Consider the following 11953-nt stretch of genomic DNA (forward strand, 5'->3'; position numbering starts at 1 on the left):
CTAAGGATGAAGAAAGTGAACATGGTGATCAAGTGTATTTTGATAAGATGCATGAGGAAATGGTTGTAAAATCTGAAGGGTCTTCTTCTGATGCTAAGCAGTCATTAACCCCTCAGCAGTTTAGCCAACCTGAATTAAATGACTTAGTAAGAATGACATAAAAATTGTCCTCAACTTTCTAAAGTATGAGGAACTTAACTAGATCATTTGTATGGATCTTAAAATGGTAAATTTCCTGGTAGGACAACAGAGAGGTTTCACGAAGTATCCTTGCTTTCTGTGTTTGTGGGACAGCCGAGCTCGGGAGAAACACTGGACACAGAAGGAATGGCCGAAAGGTGAAGCTCTGGAAGTAGGGATGCAAAATATTGTGAATGAACCTGTAGTTAATTGAGACAGGATCATTTTTCCCCCACTTCACATCAAACTTGGCTTAATGAAGCAGTTTGTTCAGGCTTTGAATAGAGAAAGTGAATGCTTTCAACATATTATTTCTGCTTTTCCTGCCTTGTCTTTCGAGAAGATAAAAGCAGGTGTATTCAATGAACCTCAAATTTGAACCCTCAGCCCTGGCTGGTTGGCTCAGCGGTAGAGCGTCGGCCTGGCGTGCGGGGGACCCGGGTTCGATTCCTGGCCAGGGCACATAGGAGAAGCGCCCATTTGCTTCTCCACCCCCCCCCTCCTTCCTCTCTGTCTCTTTCTTCCCCTCCCGCAGCGAGGCTCCATTGGAGCAAAGATGGCCTGGGCGCTGGGGATGGCTCCTTGGCCTCTGCCCCAGGCGCTAGAGTGGCTCTGGTTATGGCAGAGCGATGCCCGGAGGGGCAGAGCATCGCCCCCTGGTGGGCAGAGCGTCGCCCCTGGTGGGCGTGCCAGGTGGATCCCAGTCGGGCGCATCCGGGAGTTTGTCTGACTGTCTCTCCCCGTTTCCAGCTTCAGAAAAATACAACAACAACAACAAAAAAAATTTGAACCCTCATACATGATAAAGAATTTGCCAGAAAGATGAATAAGGAGGAGAAAGCAGCATGGCAGTCTTTTGTGGCAGTTACAAAGAACTTCCCTGGCAACAAAAAAGCAGAAAACCATGAACTTCTGGTTCAAAGGATGCTGTTGGCTTTCTGCAACATTGGATGTAACATGAGTGTTAAGATTCACTTCCTGAACAGTCACCTTTGATAAGTTTCCCGAAAATCTTGGAGCTGTTAGTGATGAGCAGACTACTGCTGGAGCATCAAATGAGATTGTCCTCAATAAGTACTTAAATGCAAGAGCTACAAACACAAATTTTTGCCTGAATAGAATTTAAATAAGTTTTGTGCAAATTTTATGATTAAAATAAGTGTTTTAATATGTTCTATTTCAAAATTGTAGACAAATTCTGATGCAATCATATCTTTTAGTGTATTAATGTATTTTACTGCATTATATAAATTATTATATTTTCACAAAGATGATTCCCAAGAAGACATTCTACTTCATTATGTTAAAATAAATGTTGAAAGTTTTACAATAAGATGAAAACCTAAAATCTTGAACTGCAAAAAACCTGTAGCTTACAGAGAAAAACTAATGTCAGATTTGAGATCAGCACACTTGAATTAGGTAAGAACATGTGTTTTTGTGGATGCAACAAAAATTTTGTTCCCCAGTGTAATCAATGAGCAACTAAAGTGCCCAACTATGAGTTAATGCTTCTCATCTCTCTCCTTTCCTGTCTCTCTCTGATGCATGCTAAAAAAAAAAAAAAAAAAAAAAATCAAATCAATCAATAAAACTAAATTTTAAAATACATAAAATGAAAAAAAAAGAATTACAAAGGAAACCAATTCCAATTAAAAGAAGTTAGCAGTTTTTAAAAACTGAATTTGTGATATAATGATATACATGCTTCATTATTGATGCATTAAAATCTAGCTACAGGTCTAATAATTGCTGCTCCTCTGAAGAAACACTGAGCATAAATGATAAATTGAGATATCTACAACAACTCTTAATGGGACAAGAAAATTTCAGTGATTTGTACTGGTGAAAAAGTCATACCCACTGGTGAGGTTTGCATTTATGAGATAATTAAAGAAATTGCTTAATTTCAGTTATAAGTTAATGAAAATGAAGGTGCAATTTTTTTCCCAGTTCACATTCTATCCATAGATACGAGGTTAAGAACCCTGATCTTAAGTGTATGAAGTGCTCCTGTCACAGATTAGCAAACTGTAACTCATGTTTTGGTCCCTGTAAATTGTCCTATTACACATACAGCAAGCTAGTAGCAGATTGAAGACCAAGAAGAGTGTATATTCCCTCATTCCAAACTGCTTCCTATTGACTAAAATCTCAAGGATCTAGGCTTAGAAGCAAAATATAAATAACAGAAGCCAAGCGAAATTATTTTGGAACAAAAGTAAAATTTGGACTTATACTAGTAGGTGTTCTGTTTAAAAGGAGCTTTACCTGCTAACAGAAATTATAACCAAGGCTTCCTGAAATCCAGTAAGGTCTGTGTAAGCTGTTTGCAGGTAAAATTTGTTTCACCAAATATGTGGCCAATTAAGAGAGCCTCTCTAGTCTACTTTCAGAGTTCTTTTCTTTTCTTTTCTTTTTTTTTTTTTTTGGACACACATGAGTCTTTCATACTTCAATAAGGTCTCTTTTTCTTTTTTTGAAGGAAGTCAGTATTGATGTATTTCACAAATAAGAATTAGTTGGGAAATATTAGTACCATTTAATCACCACAGGGGTGATTTATATAAGATATACTGACAGAGAAAAAAAAAACAGTAAAAAAAATTATAGCACTTTGCATTTTTAAAATAGCGCCTGCTAAAGAAATTTGTGTGTCAAAATTTGAGACACTGTCATATATTCAGTGCTTCAAAAGTTCATGGACAACAATGAATTAAAAGGCATTTTTTAAAATCTAGATTTTCACTACTTGAAAAATAGTTCATGGCAGCATGGTTACTAAGACTCATCCTAGCTGATAAGGAACGGTTAGTGTTGGCACCGGAGAATCCTACTTGCAAATGGTAGTGAAGGGGTCAGTCCAGAGGACGTATTTTGGTCAGGGCTGTCTTGCCCTCCAGCCTTCTGTGGTTAAATGGTGGTGCACTCACCTAAAAACAGGTTTTGGACCACAAGCTCTGACTTAATCAGGAGGCAGTCTGGATGCAACTTCTCATGGTTTGAAATATAGAAGTCCATTTCTGCTTCATGTGAAAAGAATAGTGTCAAAGAGTGGGATTACCCAGTAAATAGCTCACTAGTCATCTTTTCACTTTACCTCTACAGTTTTTAACAAGAGCATCCTGTGTTTGTGCATATGGGGAAAGCTGGGCTTGAAAGGATATGTTAAAAAGGGAGTAGCATTTGTGACTGTTTACAACAAACTCACAAGTTTGACAATGGTTCTGCAAAGTCAGCCTGCTAAGATGCTGACATATTAGCCTCCCTTCTTACTCACATGCTTCGGGTTCCCGTCTCTGCCTCTTGCCCTCCAGCCCACATAATAGACTTCTGATTGGAAGTTAGTAGACATGAGAATTCAGTGTTGGCACATGGCTGAAAGATGTGGCAAAGGAACAATAGATTATCTAGTAAACAATAAAACAAAGACAAACAAACAAACAAAAACACTACCCACTCACAATGACTTTCCCAAGCCAACAATGTAAGAAATTATTTCAAGAACCAAGTCATCACTTGCTTCTGCTGGCCCAGTATATGTGGATATTGCTCTGAGCATTTGGAAAGGTGGTTAGCCGCCAATATTAGGGTCCAGACTCTTATCATCCTGCTCCACCTATCTCCACACCCGGTGCTCTACTTTCCAGAGCCCTTGAGATAGGACCCAAGGGAAGATGCTTGGGCTTGCATTAAAACCACCTTGCTGCCAGTGGAGGTCTGATAGGATGCAATAGTTGTTACTAAGAAAAAGTACTTTTGCAAAAGGGCAGGTTAGGAGGTAACATAAATACTATTTAGAAAAACTTAAAGCTATCTGCTTAGCAATACCCAAAAGGCTGAGGCCACCCAGGGCACAATTTGGTCCATGGACTACTGAGTAGAAGAGACGGCTAGTGTGAAGAGACAGCCTCCTGCCTGACTCGTGGGAGCACTCATCCACTGTTTTCATCTGGGGCAGTGTGAAAGCCAGGCTGCATTCTTGCATAGCAAAGAGAACAGTAGATCCGGAGAGCAATGAGGAAGGCAATTGGAGCAGGCTTAGTCAGCCATAGGACCAGTACAGGAAAAGAGAAAGGAAGATCCCACAGCAAATAAAGGTGGTTAGTGAGAGGATTCCTTCCACCTCGTACAGAAGGGTGTGCGGCTGCTTTAGCTGAATCAGAATTCTGCCCAGCTACACAAAGGGAGTGCTCAGTTCTGCCAACAAAGAAGTCCCCCAGGTCTCCCCTAGGCCTCTGTGCAACTGGCACAAGGGCCAACAGAATGACCACATGGTGCGTTATCATGAGGCAGTTTTTACTTAGGAAGTTTTGAAAAATGGTGAGGGAGTGTCTGCGGTTCTGTTCTCTGGTTCAGTACCATTCACAGAGGTACACGGTATAGGTGTCGTAGACCATACATGGACTCAAAAACCAGACATAGTCTCCGGCAAGCCAGTGCCTGTCACTTACCATGTTTCTACAGTAGCGGATGATGTCGACCCCGACCCGGTGGCCAACACAGCCTGCGCTGAAGAGAGCGCCCCGGTGCGGATCATCCCGCAGTCCGGGTCAGGCTATTCTGGGCATGCTCCGTGCAGTCCCAGGTGCAGAGCACGAAGGGCTGGAGAAGAAGAAGGCGCCCAGGCCAGCGTCAGCAGCATGGGTGCTCAGGACTCAGCGCCTCCCTCCGTGCCCTGTGGCTCCGGTCTACCTTGCTTGGCTCCTTAGTAAGATGAGATTCATGAGCCAAAATTTTGGAAATCTAGTTCTGAGACGCTCTGACTGTGAACACCATTTAAAAAGGTGCATCAGTGACAGGGAGGACTGTAATTAGAGCACTTATACCTGTTATTACAGAGCTAAACAAAGAAGCACCCAATAAAAGTTCTCTGAAGGTAAATGATGTTGTTGGCTACTCATTAATTATAGTATCACCCAGGTCTTCACATAACACAATGTCCCGCATACATATAAAAGCTGGTTTATATAGAAGAAAGCTTGATTATGAGAATAGTGTTCCAGAGCATTCCTTCCCTTGCTAATTCTCTAATTTTATCTGAGGCTTTCCAATATAAACTTCTAGTCAGTCTGTTAGGCCATGAATGTGTTTTTAAAGGCCTTTCCTCTGTCAATAATTGTTCTAGGTTGTAGTAACTATATATTTTTTCTGTATTTTTTATGCTTTTGGGTCCTATGGACTGGGAAAACTACTACCCCTTTTAGAGTTAACTAATTCCTAGAGTGATGGTTTTCCTGCCAGAATGCCTTTGATATGCAGAACAACCAATTCTGAGTCCATTCCCCTACCTAACTCCTTTTATGAAATATATACAGTCTGAGACATCAGCCCCTGATTGAAACACTATAGGACCAGGTACCAGGAAATGTGGACCACACTGTTACTCAAGAGTCCATTGGAATTATTCAAAATACCCAGTTATAAGTTTGTTCCACTTACTTACCTTGTATCTGCCATTTCTTCTCTCAGAAACTACAATAAAGGCTCCTGCCAGCAGTTCCTCTCTCCCTGCCTTATCATCTCGTGTAGGACCATTCCTGTGTGGCAGTGCATGGCATGCTATGCCTCCTGTTTCCACGGGACTATGAGTACTAAAAAATAACTTCATCCCTTATGGCAAGCATTTTTGTGTCCGTGTGTTATCCTACAACTGCTTTAAAAAAATTCCAGCACATTCTTTAGAACATATCGTATTTCCCCATGTATAAGATGTACCTTTTTCCAAAAAATTTGGGGTCTAAAAACTGAGTGCATCTTATATAGTGTTTGTAGAAGTGTGGCATTTCAAATGCCATAGATGGAACTAAGCACAAGGCAGTATCTGAAGACAATGATCCATCATCAGACACAGATGAGGACAAGCTAATGGATGGGAGTTTTGACAGTGATGAGGAGTTGTATAAATTTTATGATGAATAAAACTTGAGTTCAATAACTTTATGTAATACTTTTTCTTTCAAATGTCAGGCCCCAAAATTAAGGTTTGCCTTATACATGGAAGTGTCTTATACATGGGGAAATATAGTAGGACCTGGAAGAACAGCAGCAAATAATACGGACCAAATTCTCACCTTGAAGGAACATATATTTTAATATAGGATGCTAACCTAACAATAAAAAGCCAAAGTGAGAGGCAACAAACATTTATTTGAGATCACAGAATTGTAATTCAGGGGCACAGATACAGGAGGAAACATGAATTAAGTCCCAATTATAGGGTGAAAGCAAGAGGCTTTTTAATGACAAGAGGAGAGGAAATAATTACACAAAAAGAAGAAAAAAATTTCTACTGGTGTTAATAAACTGAGTTACTCTATAGCTACCTACCACTGATTGCTGATTTCATCTTCAGAAAGAGTGTGCATAATCATCAGTCCTGATGGTCACAATATCTGCTTTCCTGTTAGTTTTACCAACAGTTGTTTGGAAGACAATTTGGTTTGGCCCAGTTTAAAAGTTATTTTGCCCATCTCAAGCATTCCAAAGTTTCAAAGAGCAAGATGTGCAAGCAGTTCTGGTATGGCTGCTCTGGCTCTTTTTAAAAATGGTTCCACCAGGCCCTGGCCGGTTGGCTCAGCGGTAGAGCGTCGGCCTAGCGTGCGGAGGACCCGGGTTCGATTCTCGGCCAGGGCACACAGGAGAAGCGCCCATTTGCTTCTCCACCCCTCCGCCGCGCTTTCCTCTCTGTCTCTCTCTTCCCCTCCCGCAGCCAAGGCTCCATTGGAGCAAAGATGGCCCGGGCGCTGGGGATGGCTCTGTGGCCTCTGCCTCAGGCGCTAGAGTGGCTCTGGTCGCAACATGGCGACGCCCAGGATGGGCAGAGCATCGCCCCCTGGTGGGCAGAGCGTCGCCCCTGGTGGGCGTGCCGGGTGGATCCCGGTCGGGCGCATGCGGGAGTCTGTCTGACTGTCTCTCCCTGTTTCCAGCTTCAGAAAAATGAAAAAAAAAAAAAAAAAAAAAAAAAAAAAAAAAAAAAAAAAAAAAAAAAAAAATGGTTCCACCAGGTCCTGGCCAGTTGGCTCAGTGGTGGAGCATCGGCCTAGCATGCAGGAGTCCTGGGTTCAATTCCTGGCCAGGGCACACAGGAGAAGCGCCCATCTGCTTCTCCACCCCTCCCCCTCTCCTTCCTCTCTGTCTCTCTCTTCCCCTCCTGCAACCAAGGCTCCATTGGAACAAAGTTGGCCCGGGTGCTAAGGATGGCTCTATGGCCTCTGCCTCAGGCTCTAGAATGGCTCTGGTTGCAGCAGAGCATCGCCCCCTGGTGGGCATGCCAGGTGGATCCTGGTTGGGTGCATGCGGGAGTCTGTTTGACTGCCTCCCAGTTTCCAACTTCAGAAAAATACAAAAAGAAAATGGCTCCACCAGTGTCAACTTTTCAAAAGGGTTTATAAGTTTGCATGGGAATAAGGGCTCTAAAATAAATAGAACTGATGAGGGTTGGGGAGAGATGAGAAGTGGTGGTGGTGGGCAGTGGGGGTGAAACACAGGGAAGACATCTAACATGAATTGTCCTGGTGTTACTAATCATTGAAGCACAGGATAAGAAGAAATTATCCCTATCTAAAATACCTTTCTGGTCAGAGTAATGGTGGCATGAGAGATACTCCTGATCTTTCCCCTTGAAATTTCAACAACTTGAACAAGTATAACACAGTGAAGGAACCCCAGTTGGGTCTCAGGCATGCCTGAAAGATCCACACACCAAATCGACTAAAGGAGAGAAGGGTTGAAAAGGGGGGCAGAAGATAAAATGCACTTGAGGTCTACTCTGGAGAAAAACTGGAGAGACGAGGTTCTTTTTCTCCACTGGACAACAGTGAGGAAGGAAGTTTGGACTTTTTGGTTTTTGTCTGATGGGGATATGCAGAGAGAAGCCTGGAGTGACTGGGCCTCCTGCTGGAAGGAGCAGACAGATTGAGGGGCAGAGAGGGAGATACTAAACTAAAGTGGCAGTAGAATGAGGGGTCACAGCCAGTATTCCCATGGTCAACCCGCAGCCCACACTTGGCACAGAGACAGAGAAAACCAAACTGTGGTCACACAACCTCTCAGATCCCACTTTCCTCATCTCATGGGTACAGAAAGTGGCAGAGACAGACCCCAAAGCTAACTTTCCAGAGCCACTCTCTTCCTTGAAGAACAGAGGTGCTCTGCGTCTGGTCTCCTGGTCTGTTGAGATGTGGGAAAGAGCACCTGGAGATCACCATTGGTAAATCTGTAAAGCCATAAAGCTCTCACAACACATCCTACCCATCAATATGACTGTGGCCCTGGCTACATCATTGTGACAGCAATGTCTCAGTGAAGGTCAGCCCAAGAATTTCACAGAGCTAAAACTTGTAATACAGTGACATATACTGAAAGAAAACAGTAACCTCTCAAAACTGAAATTTTTTCCCTCTCTTTCTTCCCTTTCTTTTCATCTTTCTCTTTTGATTTCATTTTCTTTAATTTTTATATTTTTATTCTTATTTTGGGGAGGTATTTTGTTTGTTTTTGTTTTCTTTTTGGTTCTTATTCTGTTTTCTGTGGTTTTTCTATTTTACTTGTCATAATTTTCTTAATTTTTATTGTATTTTTTATTTTCATTTCTCATTTTCTTAGTTTTTGGATTTTGTTGTTTATTTGTTTTTTTTTGTTAGGTTTCTTAACAACACCACCCACAAATGCCATCAAGGAAGAAGAAATCAAAATCCATGGCTACATAAGACAGAGACATGGCTCAGGAAGAAAATGAAAAATCTCAATCACATGGAAACTTGGGAGTTAAATGATAGAGAATTCAAAATTGAAGTTCTGTAAATATTTATTGAGATGCAAGAAGACACCAATAGGCAACTTAATGAGCTCAGTAAACAAATTAATGAACAAAACAAATACCTCACCAAGGAGATTGAAACTTTAAAAACAGAGGTGAAGAAGTCAGTACATGAATTGAAGACTGAGGTAGGAAGTTTAGCTAATAGAACAAGCCAGTAGAGGATAGAATCAGTGATATCAAAGACAGGCAACTAGAAATGCTACAGAGAGAAGAGGAGAGAGATTTATGAATTTAAAAAAATAAGAGAGCTCTACAAGAATTGTCTGACTCCATCAGAACAAGCAATATAAGAATAATGGGTATATAGAAGAAGAAGAGAGGGAGAAGGAAATGGAGAGCTTATTTAAACAAATAATGGATGAGAATTTCTCAAGCCTGTGGAGTTAGATCCTCAAATCCAAAAAGCAAATGGAATGCCAAGTTACCTCAAGCCAAACAGACTTTTTCCAAGGCACAATGTAATAAAATTGTCAAAAATCAGCGAGAAAGAAAGAATCTTCAAGGCAGCTAGGGAAAAATAGAAAATAACATATAAAGTAAGGCCCATTAGGTTATCATTGACCTTCTCAGCAGAAACTCTACAAGCCAGAAGAGAGTGGACCCAAATATTTAAAGTATTGAAAGAAAGGAAATACCAGCCAAGAATACTATATCCATCAAGGTTATCTTTCAACTACAAAGAAGAAATAAATACCTTTGCAGATATACAAAAGCTGAGGGAATTCATCACCAGAACACCCCTACTGCTGGAAATACTCACGGGGGTTATTCAGCCAGAAACAAAGAACAAAACAAATAAAAAAATACAACAAGTATACTCTGTGACAACAATAACATAAAAAGGGAGAGGATAAAGATCTGCAGTAACAAAGAAGGATGGAGTGCAGAAGCATTCATAAAGCAAAGAATTCTTGTGCATATGACAATTTTTCTCTTAATAACCTAATGGTAACCACCCACTATGAAGCCACTACCAAAAAACACAGCTTAAAAAAAGAAGAAACAGTGGAAAGAAGTATGAATATCACCAGACAAAAACAACTGACAGAAATATAAGAGAAGAACCAAACAATACACAGAGCTTTCAGAAAACAAAACATAAAATGGTTATAGGAAATCTTCAAATGTCAATAATTGCCCTAAACTTAAATGGACTGAACTTACCAATAAAGAGGCACAGAGCAATAGAAGGGATCAAAAAGCAAAAACCAATCATATGCTGCCTTTAAGAGACACATCTAAGCTGCAAGAACAAAAGCAGACTCAGAATGAAAGGTTGGAAAATGATTCTCCAAGCAAATAATACCCAAAGAAAAACAGGTGTAGCCATACTCGTATCTGACAATGCTGACTTCAAGACAACAAAGGTAATCAGAGACAAAGATGGACATTTCAAAATAAGAAAGGGAACATTGTATCAAGAAGACATAACACTTCTTAATTTATATGCACCAAATGGGGGAGCACCAAAATATATAAGATATCTACTAAATGATCGAAAAATAGAAGCAGACAAAAACACAATCATACTTGGAGATCTCAATACACCATTAACAGTTTAGATAGACCATCCAAACAGAAAATCAATGAAGAAATATTGACCGTAAATGACTCAGGACCAAATGGACAATAATATACATTTATAGGACATTCCATCCAGAATGTTAGATTATACATTCTTTCCTGTGTTCATGAAACATTCTCCAGGAGAGACCGTATGTTGCACCACAAACCTAACATCAACAAATTTAGGAAGATTGAAATGTACCAAGCATATTTTCTGACCATAAGGCTTTGAAGTTAGAATACAACTGCAAAAAAGAAGTAAAGAAACCCACAAAAATGTGTAAGTTAAACAACATACTTCTTAAAAAATGACTGGGTCAAAGAAGAAATAAAAGCAGAGATCAAAAGCTATATACAGACAAATGAAAATAACAACACAACATATCAAAATTTCTGGGATGCAGTGAAAGCACTAATAAGAGGGAAGTTTATATCATTACAGGCTTATATAAAGAAACAAGAGAAATCCCAAGTAAACAACCTAACATCACACCTTAAAGAACTAGAAAAAGAAGAACAAAGGCAACCCAAAGTCAGCAGAAGAAAGGAAATAGTAAAAATTAATGCAAAACTAAGTGAAATAAAGAACAAAAGTACCATGGAAAAAATTAACACAACAAAGAACTGGTTCTTTAAAAAGATCAATAAAACTGAGAAAATCCTGGCTAGACTCACTAAGAAAAAAAGAGGAAGGACTCATATAAACAAAATCTGAAATGAAAGAGGAGAAATTACCACAGACATCATAGATACACAAAGGATTATAGTAGAATACTATGAAACATTATATGCCAACAAATTCAACAACCTAGAAGAAATGGATAAATTCCCAGAACTATCCAATCCTCCTAGACTGAATCACAAAGAAGTGGAAAACCTAAATAGATCCATAACCAGGGAGAAAATAGAAACAATATCGAAAACCTCTCCAAAAACAAAAGTCCAGGACCAGATTGGCTACACTAGTGAATTCTACCAAATATTCAAAGATGATTTAGTACTTTTGTTTCTCAAAGTCTTCCAAAAAATAGAAAAGCAATACTTGTTAACACATCTTATAAGGCCAACATAACCCTGATACCAAAACCTGGCAAGGACAACACAAAAAAAGAAAACTACAGACCAGTATCTCTAATGAATACAGATGCAAAAATCCTAAACAAAATACTAGCAAATCAAATACAACAAAACATTAAAAAAATAATACATTATGATTGCCTGACCAGTAGGTGGAACAGTGGATAGAGCGTTGGCCTGGGATACAGAGGACCCAGGTTCAAAACCTTGAAGTCACCAGTTTGAACGCGGGCTCATCCAGCTTGAGCACAGGCTCACCAGCTTGAATGCGGCATCACTAGCTTGAGCGTGGGATCATAGACATGA

At 40.1% G+C, this 11953-nt stretch overlaps 1 pseudogene; it reads right to left on the reverse strand.

Moving 5' to 3' along the window:
* Positions 1 to 4225: 4225 nt before the first annotated feature.
* On the reverse strand, positions 4226 to 5791 carry LOC136378998 (TLC domain-containing protein 3A pseudogene; annotated as a pseudogene).
* Positions 5792 to 11953: the final 6162 nt, after the last annotated feature.

The sequence above is a fragment of the Saccopteryx leptura genome, chromosome 7 (genome assembly GCF_036850995.1).
Source record: "Saccopteryx leptura isolate mSacLep1 chromosome 7, mSacLep1_pri_phased_curated, whole genome shotgun sequence".
Taxonomy (NCBI): Eukaryota; Metazoa; Chordata; class Mammalia; order Chiroptera; family Emballonuridae; genus Saccopteryx; species Saccopteryx leptura.